The following is a 12,932-nucleotide window of genomic DNA, read 5'->3' as shown; positions in this document are numbered from 1 at the left end:
GGATATGGAGGGCTTCTTCATCAACACCATGACCTGTCCGATGATGCATGAGTAGTTCACCATAGACCTACGGGTCCATAGATAGTAGCTAGATGGCTTCTTCTCTCTCTCTCTTGGATCTTCAATACAAACTTCTCCATGATCTTCATGGATATCTATCCGATGTAATCTTCTTTTGCGGTGTGTTTTTCGAGATCCGATGAATTTTGGATTTATGATCAGATTATCTACGGATCTTATTTGAGTTTCTTCTGATCTCTCTTATGCATGATTTCATATCCTTGTAATTCTCTTCAAGTTGTGGGTTTTGTTTGGCCAACTAGATCTATGATTCTTGCAATGGGAGAAGTGCTTGGTTTTGGGTTCATACCGTGCGGTGACCTCACCCAGTGACAGAAGGGGTAGCGAGGCACGCATCGTGTTGTTGCCATCAAGGGTAAAAAGATGAGGTTTTCATCATTGGTTTGAGATTATCCCTCTACATCATGTCATCTTGCTTAAGGCGTTACTCTGTTCGTCATGAACTCAATACACTAGATGCATGCTAGATAGCGGTCGATGTGTGGAGTAATAGTAGTAGATGCAGAAAGTATCGGTCTACTTGTCTCGGACGTGATGCCTATATGTACGATCATTGCCTTAGATATCGTCATGACTTTGCGTGGTTCGATCAATTGCTCGACAGTAATTTGTTCACCCACCGTAATATTTTCTATTTTGAGAGAAGCCTCTAGTGAACACTATGGCCCCCGGGTCTACTGCACACCATATTTTCAGCCTTACACTTTTTACTTCATTGCACTTTCCGCCTTCAGATCTCACTTTGCAAACAATCTTGAAGGGATTGGCATCCCCTTTAAAGCGTTGGGTGCAAGCTCTTTTGTGTTTGTGCAGGTACTCTGGATTGACGAGATTCTCCTACTGGATTGATACCTTGGTTCTCAAACTGATGGAAATACTTACTGCTCCTGTGCTGCATCACCCTTTCCTCTTCAAGGGAAAAACCAACGCAAGCCCAGTCTCCGTCAACCTGTCAATTTCTGGCGCTGTTGTCAGTTGCCGTAGCAGTGATCTATCACTAAAATTTCAAGATGAAATTGTGTTCTCCCCGACTTTGCACCGTTGTGACAGTTTGTCATTTCGAGACACCACATGATGATCGGGTGTGATAGACTCAACGTTCACATACAACGAGTTCAAAATAGTTGCACTCGCGGAATACTCGGGTTAAACTTGATGAGCCTAGCATGTGCAGACATGGCCTTGGAATACATGAGACCGAAAGGCCGAGCATGAATCGTATAGTTGATATGATTAGCATAGAGATGCTTACCACTGAAACTATTCTCAACTCACATGATGATCGGACTTGTGTTAGTGAATTTGGATCATGTACCACTCAAGGGACTAGAGAGATGTACTTTCTGAGTGGGAGTTTATCCGTAATTTGATTAGTTAAACTCTAATTATCTTAAACATAGTGTAAGTCCACTTTGCAATATTTGTGTTGCAGATCAATGGCTCACGCAGTAGCAACCCTGAATTTTAATACGTTTCTAGAGAAAGATAAGTTGAAAGATGATGGAAGCAACTTTGTAGACACGGCTCGTAATCTAAAGCTGCTCCTGCAAACTGGGAAGAAGGATTATGTCCTTAATGCTGAGCTAGGAGATGAACCACCCGCTACGTCTAGCCAAGATGTTTTGAATGCCTGGTCAACACGTAAGGAGGACTACTCAGTAGTTCAATGTGCGGTCTTGTATCGCTTGGAACCGGTAGTTCAACGTCGCTTTGAGCATCATGGAGCATATGAGATGTTCCAGGAGTTGAAGTTTAGCTTTCAGAAGAACACCCGGGTCGAGAGGTATGAGACCTCCTATAAATTCTATCCTTGCAAGCTGGAGGAGAATTCGTCTGTCAGTGAACATGTGCTCAAAATGTCTGGGTACTCAAACCGTCTAGCTGAGCTGGGGATTGAACTCCCGCAAGAGGCTATCACTGACAGAATTCTTCAATCACTGCCACCTAGCTATAAGGGATTTGTGTTGAACTATAACTTGCAAGGGATGAACAAGTCACCCGACGAGTTATTCGCGATGCTGAAAGTCCCAGAGTTAGAACTCCGGAAAGAGCATCAAGTGTTGATGGTCAATAAGACCACTGGTTTCAAGAGAAACGGCAAAGGCAAGAAGGGTAACTCCAAGAAGAGCAGCAAGCCCGTTGCCAATCCGACGGAGAAACCCAAGGCTGGACCTAAGCCTGAAACAGAGTGTTATTATTGCAAGGGAAAGGGTCACTGAAGCGCAACTGCCCCAAGTATTTGGCTGATAAGAAGGCGGCCAAGGAAAAATCAGGTATATTTGATATACATGTTATTGATGTGTACTTAACCAACTCTCGTAGTAGTGCATGGGTATTTGATACTGGTTCTGTTGCTCATATTTCGAACTCGAAGCAGGAACTGCAGAATAAACGAAGGATGGCGAAGGATGAAGTGACAATGCGCGTGGGAAATGGTTCCAAGGTTGATGCAACCGCCGTCGGCACAGTCTCACTTCAGTTACCATCAGGATTAGTTATGAACTTAAATAATTGTTATTTAGTGCATGCGTTAAGCATGAGCATTATATTTGGATCTTGTTTATTGCGAGACGGTTACTCGTTTAAGTCAGAGAATTATGGTTGTTCTATTTCTATGAGTAATATCTTTTATGGTCAAGCACCTAATGTGAGAGGATTGTTCATATTGAATCTTGATAGCGATGATACACATATACATAACATTGAGACCAAAAGATGTAGAGTTAACAATGATAGCGCCATGTTTTTATGGCACTACCGCTGAGGTCATATTGGTGTAAAGCGCATGAAGAAACTCCATTCCGATGGGCTTTTGGAGTCACTTGATTTTGAATCACTTGACACGTGTGAACCATGCCTCATGGGCAAGATGACTAAGTCTCCGTTCTCCGGAACAATGGAGCGTTACGTGACTTGTTGGAAATCATACATCCGATGTGTGCGGTCCGATGAGTGTGGAGGCGCATGGCGAATATCGTTATTTTCTCACCTTCACTGATGATTTGAGTAGGTATGGATATATCTACTTGATGAAGCACAAGTCTGAAACATTTGAGAAGTTCAAGCAATTTCAGAGTGAAGTTGAAAATCATCGTAACAAGAAGATCAAGTTCCTACGTTCTGATCGTGGGGTTGAATATCTAATTTTCGAGTTTGGTGCTCACTTAAGACAATGTGGAATTGTTTCACAGTTGAGACCACCTGGAACACCACAGCGTAATGGTGTGTCTGAACGTCGTAATCGTACATTGTTAGAAATGGTGCGATCTATGATGTCTCTTACCAATTTGCCATTATTGTTTTGGGGTTATGCATTAGAGACAGCTGCATTCACTTTAATAGGGCACCATCAAAATCCGTTGAGACGACACCATACGAACTGTGGTATGGCAAAAGACCAAAATTGTCGTTTCTTAAAGTTTGGGGATGTGATGCTTATGTCAAAAAGCTTCAGCCTGAAAACCTGGAATCCAATGCGGAAAAGTGCGTCTTCATAGGTTACCCAAAGGAGACAGTTGGGTACACCTTCTATCTCAAATCCGAGGTCAAAGTATTTGTTGCTAAGAACGGAGCTTTTCTTGAGAAGGAGTTTCTCTCAAAAGAATTGAGTGGGAGGAAGAAAGAACTTGATGAGGTTGTCGAACCTCTAATCCCTCTAGATGGTGGTGCAGGGCAGGGGAAACCTCTGTCGAAGCGACGCTAGTTGAGGAGGAAATTAGTGATGATGATCATGAAACTTCGGATCAAGTTCCTGTCGGACCTCGCAAGTCGACAAGATCACGTACTACTCCTGAGTGGTACGGTAATCCTGTCCTATCAATCATGTTGTTAGATAACAATGAACCTAGGAATTATGAAGAAGCAATGGTGGGCCCGAATTCCAACAAATGGCTGGAGGCCATGAAGTCTGAGATATATCTATGTATGAAAACAAAGTGTGGACTTTGGAAGTATTACCTAAAGGCCGCAAGGCTATTCAGAACAAACGGATCTTTATGAAGAAGACAGACGCGGAAGGTAATGTAACCGTTTATAAAGCTCGACTTGTGGCAAAGGGTTTTTCACAAGTTCAAGGAGTTGACTATGATGAGTCGTTCTCACCGGTAGCGATGCTTAAGTCCGTCCGAATCATGTTAGCAATAGCTGCATTTTTCGATTATGAAATATTGCAGATGGATGTCAAAACGGCGTTCCTCAACGGTTTTCTTAAGGAAGAGTTGTAGATGATGCAACCCGAAGGTTTTGTCGATCCAAAGAATGCTAACAAAGTATGCAAGCTCCAACAATCCATTTATGGACTGGTGCAACCATCTCAGAATTGGAATAAGCGCTTTGATGAGGTGATCAAAGCATTTGGATTTATACAAGTGGTTGGAGAATCTTGTATTTACAAGAAAGTGAGTGGGAGCTCCGTGGCATTTCTAATATTATATGTGGATGACATATTGCTGATTGGAAACAACATGGAGTTTTTGGAGAGCATAAAGGATTACTTGAATAAAAGTTTCTCCATGAAGGACCTAGGAGAAGTTGCTTACATTCTAGGCATTAAGATCTATAGGGTTGATCGAGACGTCTGATAGGACTTTCACAAAGCACATACCTTGATAAAGTTTTGAAGAAGTTAAATATGGAATAGTCCAAGAAGGGGTTCTTGCCAGTGTTACAAGGTATAAAATTGCGTAAGACTCAGTGCCCAACAACTGCGGAAGATAGAGAACAAATGAGTTCCGTCCCCTATGCTTCAGCCATAGGTTCTATCATGTATGCAATGCTGTGCACTAGACCAGACGTTAGCTTGGCCATAAGTATGGCAGACAGGTTTCAAAGTAATCCAGGAGTGGATCACTGGACGACGGTTAAGAATATTCTGAAGTACCTGAAAAGGACTAAGTAAATGTTTCTCGTTTATGGAGGTGACGAAGAGCTCGTCGTAAAGGGTTACGTCAACGCAAGCTTTGACACTGATCCGGATGACTCTAAGTCTCAAACCGGATACATATTTATTCTTAATGGGTGTGCGATAAGCCGGTGCAGTTCCAAGCAAAGCGTCGTAGCAGATTCTACATGTGAAGCGGAGTACATGGCTGCCTTGGAGGCTGTAGCGACCCGACTCAAAACGAGTCAAGCCTCTGTGTATCTGTGCCATCCCTGGATCAGTATGCTGGCACACACAGTACATCAATGTATATATCAAAGTGCAATCACATGTAAATAGCGTAAAACTGATATATACCTTAAATATCTCAGCGGAAGCAGTCAAGGGAGTGGAGTCCCAATAAACACCAATGGCAAGTTGAGTGTAGATCGTAACCCTGAATCGTACTCTTACTCGTCGAAGAAAAAATATCTGCAACATAAGACGTTGCAGCCCTGTAGGTCAGCATATTGAATATGCCGGCAAGTCACATAAGAGAGGGGTGAAAAGTAATCATCTATACTATATGCATATATGGCAGGTGGGGCTATAAGTTTTTAGCGAAAAGCAAGTTTTCTCCTACATCAAGAGAGGGCTAAAAGCAAAATGTTACTACATTGTTGGTTGTTAACGAGATGGTTCCACCAACCAATTCTCGTATCCATGTTGTCAATAATACCCACATCAATATTATTATTTGTGTTGAGAATTTCAGATAACTTCAGTTCCTTTGGCTCAAGCTGTCCACGATCGTGGACACGGCTAATCGATTAGGTTTGAGTACTCTGTAGAGTTTTGCACACGTTCCCCACAAGATTTGATCGCCTCCGTGTATGTCCTCGCACTTCAGGGTGTTTGAAGACCGGATGATCAAAACATGGTCTTTCAACGGGTCCCTCTGAATCCGTGTCGGTGCCCATCCAATCCTATCGTTCTTCTACATCTGCCAGCACCGCCTGTCCAGAGTCGCCGCGTTGTCCAACCAAGCCAGAGCCCATAATGACTTGTAGCTGTGCAGGTAAGCCTTGGGTCTTGAAAATATCCGTCCGTCTCTTTGAGCTTGGGTGAAGCTTTCCGCAAGATGTCATGGCTGTCTCCAGCATCCCGGGTCATCCACTAGTTTCTCCAGGGAGCCGATCAACCGTCCTTCACCCAGAGTTGCATTGCATCATGAGGTCTTGAAAAGTCTTGACTTAACCGGTCTTGGTTATTAAATTATTCTCGCATCACTCGTGATAAAATCTCAACCAGAATCCCGTCTACTCAAGCATAGCAATATGAAATTTGTCGTCCCGGGCCAAGTAACGGGGTTGTTGGGTGCCTGCCACATGATACTACATTGTGTAACCATAATTTCCAAGTACCTACTCAGCATGCAAATTGGGCATAGGATGGTAGAACTACGATGCAATAAAACATAGGTGATACATGATCAAATCACTTGCCTGGTGATGTTGACGAAGAAGAATTATCATTCTCGAGAAATAACTTGATAGACTATTCGCCACTCTCCGATGAAATCTATATAACAAACATATCATTCACATAAGCACTCATACTAGCAATCATTCTAGCAATCAAAACAAAGGAGAGAGTGAATAAGAATCCGAAGGAAACTTCAAATAAGACTAGGGAGTCTTCTACTACATCAAACACTAAATAGTTTTTGTCCAACAGAAAATAATAACAGGGAACTAAGATATAAATTTAACTAAGATAAAATAAAGTATTTTTCACAAAACTATTTGAAAGTATTTCCAAACGGGATTTGAAACAGTGGAGAAACCAATTGCAAGTTATTAAAGAACTAGAATTGATTTCATGATAACATATAAAAATAAAAATCAAAACTTGTTGCAAACCTACTGTTAACTAACAAAACATAATCTTTCTGAAATATAAAAGAAAATAATTTAAAAACAATTATAGAAAAGGGAATAGCCATAATCCTAAAAGAGGTGAAACAGAAATTGTTTCACAAGAAACAATGCGCTAAATTACTCAAATAATTCTGAAATTTTTACCACTGATAACTAAGATCACTAGTGATCAGTAGCAAAAATAATTAATTAAAAATCTATTTTTAAACTCCCGGAATAAGAAAAACAAGATTTAAACTAAATCTGATCTAATTCAAATTTGAAAATTTCAAACATAGGCAAATAATATGTTTTTGAGAACTACAGAAAAATTGTGATCTATTGGAGAAAGTTTCAACTCCATTGGAGTTGTAGATTAAAAGTTAAGAGCAAAAGAAAATTGAATGTGCCTTTGTTTTTGAATTGAACTGAAAATAGAAAAAATCCAACTAGTGAACAGGGGTCCACGTGGCGCGTTGTGGTTGGCTCTGGGGTGTGAGCTGCGTAGCTAATCCAACAAACGGCCGCAATGTAACTAAATCGCTTCGGCTAAAACTTAAGTGAAAGAAAAACCGGTCGGTTTTATCTAAAAGACTGAAGGGGTAACTTAGATCTAATCTAGCGCGTTGAAAGCAGATCGGACGGCTCAGGGAGGGGGTTGGGTGCTCACAGCGGAGGTTGCCGGCATTGGGGTCTTATCCGGCGAGGCAGTGAAGGTGGCAGTGCTCGGGGAGGCTCTCCGGCGGTCTCCGGTGGCGTCCGATGTGTCCAAGGGGTGGCGGAGGAGCTCCGGCGGTCTCTCGTGGCGACGGCGAGGCGAGGGAGCGTCGGGGCGAGGAGCAGGGAGCTCGGAGAGTTCCGTTACCGGCCGAACTCCGGCGAGTCAAGGGTGGCGGCGTGGAGCGGCGATGCGGGGGGTATAACAGGAAAAATGGGGCACGACGGTTGCGGCGAGGCTGCCGGTGGTCTCGGGTGGTGCGGGCGGCGAGGGGTGGCGCGACAGGGCGCCCGGGGAATCTACTGGAGCTCCGGCTCCGGCGAGGCAGGGGCTCGGGTGGTTGGGCGGTGAGGAGGGCGGCTACGAGGGGGGGATGCGGAGGGGCTCGTCTTAAATAGCCGGAGAGAGGGGAGGCTAGGGAGGGAAGGGACAACAGGGGAGAGAGATCCGGCGAGCAGGGGGAGCTCGGTCGGCTGGGAGAAGGAAGGAGGGGTCGGGGAAGGGAGGAGATGACCGGGGGGATTTGGGTCGGGCGCGGGGCCCAGGGGTCAGCGAGCAGGGAGGGGGCAGCGGGCGGGTCGGTTGGCCGGCTTGTAACGATTCGGCCCGGGTCAGGCGGGATCCGGGCGATGCCCATTAAATGACGCCCGGTGCATTTCCAAAGAAGAAGATTTTTCCATTTTTCAAAAAGGAAACTAAAACAAATAAAAAGGCAAGTAAATAAAATCCAAAAATAGGGGTATTATATACCAAAATTTTCAGAAAAATATTTCCTAATTGTTTAACATTTTTCCAGGACCAAAATAAAAACTTAAAAAAAAATGTTTTTTCAGAAAAACCCCTAAAGGTTTTATTTTCCTTTGTAATTATTTTCTCAAAAAAATCTGGTTTTCTTGGCTCAAAAATATTTCAAAAATGCCCCTGATTTTGGGAGGGTCATTTTCCTCCGCTCTTTCTTGATTGCAAGAATTTATTTCCGGGGTATGTTCTTGGAGAAGAAAAATAGAAATGCACAAGCAAAATTTGAAAGAATTCAAATGCAAACTCCATTCAAATTCTTTATAGTTGAAGAAGTCACGTCACTTCCCTCATTTCTTTTTAAATGGATGAATTTGAATTTACCGGAGAAAGGGAAAGTCATTTTATTCCCTCTCATTCAAAAGTTTTTGAAAAGTTTCAAATTTCACTCAAGTTTCAATCACTCAAACAAACAAACAATCAATCTAATAATTTTATTAACATTCCAAAATTTGGGATGTTACAAAGGCAGCTAAGGAGGGTGTCTGGATGAAGCAGTTCATGACGGATCTTGGTGTTATGCCGAGTGCACTAAATCCAATAACTCTGTTTTGTGACAACACTGGTGCCATTGCTTTAGCAAAGGAACCAAGGTTTCACAAGAAGACCAGGCACATCAAACGGCGCTTCAACCTCATCTGCGACTACGTCGGAGGAGAGGACGTAAATATTTGCAAAGTGCACACAGATCTGAATGTAGTAGATCCGCTGACTAAACCTCTTCCATGGGCAAAACATGATCAACACCAGAACTGTATGGGTGTTAGATTTATTAAAATGTAAATCACATGGCGATGTGAGGACTAGATTATTGACTCTAGTGCAAGTGGGAGACTGTTGGAAATATGCCCTAGAGGCAATGATAAAATAGTTATTATTATATTTCCTATTTCAAGATAATCGTTTATTATCCATGTTATAATTGTATTGAATGAAAACATAGATACATGTGTGGATACATAGACAAAACAATGTCCCTAGCAAGCCTCTAGTTGGCTAGCCAGTTGATCAAGGATGGTCATGGTTTTCTGACCATATGCAAGTGTTGTCACTTGATAACTGGATCACATCATTAGGAGAATCATGTGAAGGACTAGACCCAAACTATAAACATAGCATGTGATCGTGTCATTTTGTTGCTATTGTTTTCTACGTGTCAAGTATTTATTCCTATGACCATGAGATCATATAACTCACTGGCACCGGAGGAATACCTTGTTTGTATCAAACGTCGCAACGTAACTGGGTGACTATAAAGGTGCTCTACAGGTATCTCTGAAGGTGTCCATTGAGTTAGTATGGATCAAGACTGGTATTTGTCACTCCGTGTGACGAAGAGGTATCTCGGGGCCCACTCGGTCATACAACATCACAACCAAGCTTTGCAAGCAATGTGACTAAGTGTAAGTCACGTGATCTTTTATTATAGAACGAGTAAAGAGACTTGCTCGTAACGAGATTGAAATAGGTATACGGATACCGATGATCGAATCTCGGGCAAGTAACATACCGAGGGACAAAGGGAATGACATAGATGATTATATGAATCCTTGGCACTGAGGTTCAAATGAGAAGATCTTCGGAGAATATGTAGGATCCAATATGGACATCCAGGTCCCGCTATAGGATATTGACCGAGGAGTCACTACTGAAATTCAGAAATTTGCCGTCTGCCAAGGCGGACGGCAAAGGGGGCAACCACGGACGGCAAAGGCTTTGCCGTCTGCCCCCTCATGGCAAAGTAGACGGTAAAAAAAATCCGGTGAAGAGGCTCTTTGCCGTCAGCTTTCACACCACGGACGGCAAAGAATCTTTGCCATGAGGGGACAGACGGCAAAATAGATGGGACGGCATATATTGCAACGTCCCCGTTAAGTGTTAACGGCAGGCCTCCTCTCTTTGCCGTCTGCGTTACCCCCTTTTCCATGTGGGGGCAGACGGCAAAGAGGGGAGAGAGAGGGGGCAGATTCCCCCTTTGTCGTCTGCCTTCCCCCCTTTGCCATGTGGGGGCAGACGGCAAAGAGGGGAGAGAGAGGGGGCAGATTCCCCCTTTGCCGTCTGCCTTCCCCCTTTTGCCATGTGTTGGCAGACGGCAAAGAGGGGAACCAGCCCCTTTTTTATTTATTTTTGTTATATCCAGCATTTTTAACAATAATCAGGATATACATATATATATTTGACATAAATAAATTTATTTCCGTACTCATAACCATATTAAAATAACTCTCATCCATAGTGCCTACATATTATGCAAGTTACATCCGTACCAAACCACATATTACACCAGTTTCATCCACGTGCATACAAAGTTTCATATATTCATATACTACAATAGTTTCAATACAACCCATGGTACAAGAAATCATCTTCAAGCATTCCATCAACCAAGCTTCCCGTGAAGTGAAGGTAATCTGCAAAATGACAAATAAGAAAGTTAGAAAAATAATACTAGGTGAAGTAGTGTATATATAGGTTATTTCGGAGAGAAATTAGCTAAGTATAGACCATTTAGGAGCTAACTAAGCTAATTATGTCATTTAGGTGGAACCCTAGCTAACTATAGGAGAAGAGAAAGAGAAGAAGAAGTAAAAGAAGGAGGAGGAGGAGAAGGAGAAGGAAGAGGAGAAGAAGAAGTAAAAGGAGGAGGAGGAGGAGGAGGAGAAGGAGAAGGAAGAGGAGAAGGAGAAGGAAGAGGAGAAGAAGAAGAAAAGAAGAAGCAGAAGGAGAAGAAGAAGGAGAAGGAGAAGGAGGAAGAAGGAGGAAGAAGAAGGAGAAGGAGGAGCTCCTTCTCCTTCTCCTCCTTCTTCTCCTTCTTCTTCTCCTCCTCCCTCTCCTCCTTCTTCTTCTTCTCATTTTTCCTCTTCCTTCCTTTCAGTTTTCCTCTTTTTCTCTTCTTGTCCCCTTCTTCGGGCTAAATTGGCTAAGAATGCCTTTTTGGAGCTAATTATGTCATTTCGAGGATAATTAGCTAAGTATAGGTCATTTTTTATTAAATAGGCCATTTTGGAGCTAACTAAGCTAATTATGTCATTTCGTAGGATAATTAGCCAATTTAGCCTTTCTTGGATGAGTCTAAGCTACGTAGAAGAAGAGATAGAGAAGAAGAAGTAAAAGAAGGAGGAGGAGGAGGAGGAGGAGGAGAAGAAGAAGGAAGAGGAGAAGAAGAAGAAAAGAAGAAGGAGAAGGAGAAGAAGAAGGAGAAGGAGAAGGAGGAGCTCCTTCTCCTTCTTCTCCTTCTTCTCCTCCTCCCTCTCCTCCTCCTTCTTCTTCTCATTTTTCCTCTTCCTTCCTTTCATTTTCCTCTTTTTCTCTTCTTGTCCCCTTCTTCGGGCTAAATTGGCTAAGAATGCCTTTTTGGAGCTAATTATGTCATTTCGAGGATATTTAGCTAAGTATAGGTCATTTTTTATTAAATAGGCCATTTTGGAGCTAACTAAGCTAATTATGTCATTTCGTAGGATAATTAGCCAATTTAGCCTTTCTTGGATGAGTCTAAGCTACGTAGAAGAAGAGATAGAGAAGAAGAAGTAAAAGAAGGAGGAGGACTAGGAGGAGGAGGAGGAGAAGAAGAAGGAAGAGGAGAAGTGGAAGAAAAGAAGAAGGAGAAGGAGAAGAAGAAGGAGAAGGAGAAGGAGGAAAAAGGAGGAAGAAGAAGGAGAAGGAGGAGCTCCTTATCCTTCTCCTCCTTCTTCTCCTCCTCCCTCTCCTCCTTCTTCTTCTTCTCATTTTTCCTCTTCCTTTCTTTCATTTTTCCTCTTTTTCTCTTCTTGTCCCCTTCTTCGGGCTAAATTGGCTAAGAATGCCTTTTTGGAGCTAATTATGTCATTTCAAGGATAATTAGCTACGTATAGGTCATTTTTTATTAAATAGGCCATTTTGGAGCTAACTAAGCTAATTATGTCATTTTGTAGGATAATTAGCCAATTTAGCCTTTCTTGGATGAGTCTAAGCTATGTAGAAGAAGAGATAGAGAAGAAGAAGTAAAAGAAGGAGGAGGAGGAGGAGAAGAAGAAGGAAGAGGAGAAGAAGAAGAAAAGAAGAAGGAGAAGGAGAAGAAGAAGGAGAAGGAGAAGGAGGAAGAAGGAGGAAGAAGAAGGAGAAGGAGGAGCTCCTTCTCCTTCTTCTCCTTCTTCTTCTCCTCCTCCCTCTCCTCCTTCTTCTTCTTCTCATTTTTCCTCTTCCTTCCTTCCATTTTTCCTCTTTTTCTCTTCTTGTCCCCTTCTTCGGGCTAAATTGGCTAAGAATGCCTTTTTGGAGCTAATTATGTCATTTCGAGGATAATTAGCTAAGTATAGGTCATTTTTTATTAAATAGGCCATTTTGGAGCTAACTAAGCTAATTATGTCCTTTCGTAGGATAATTAGCCAATTTAGCCTTTCTTGGATGAGTCGTCCTCTCCTCCTCCACCAATGCAGTCGTCCTCTCCTCCTCCACCAATGCAGTCGTCCTCTCCTCCCCCACCAATGCAGTCGTCCTCTCCGCCTCCACCAATGCAGTCGTCCTCTCCTCCAGCTCCCTAATTTCCTTATCCTTCTCCGCCATAGCCGCCTGCATTGCC

Source organism: Hordeum vulgare, chromosome 4H (genome assembly GCF_904849725.1).
Source record: "Hordeum vulgare subsp. vulgare chromosome 4H, MorexV3_pseudomolecules_assembly, whole genome shotgun sequence".
NCBI lineage: Eukaryota > Viridiplantae > Streptophyta > Magnoliopsida > Poales > Poaceae > Hordeum > Hordeum vulgare.
The sequence above is the reverse complement of the archived record's forward strand: the minus strand, read 5'-3'. Positions refer to the sequence as shown.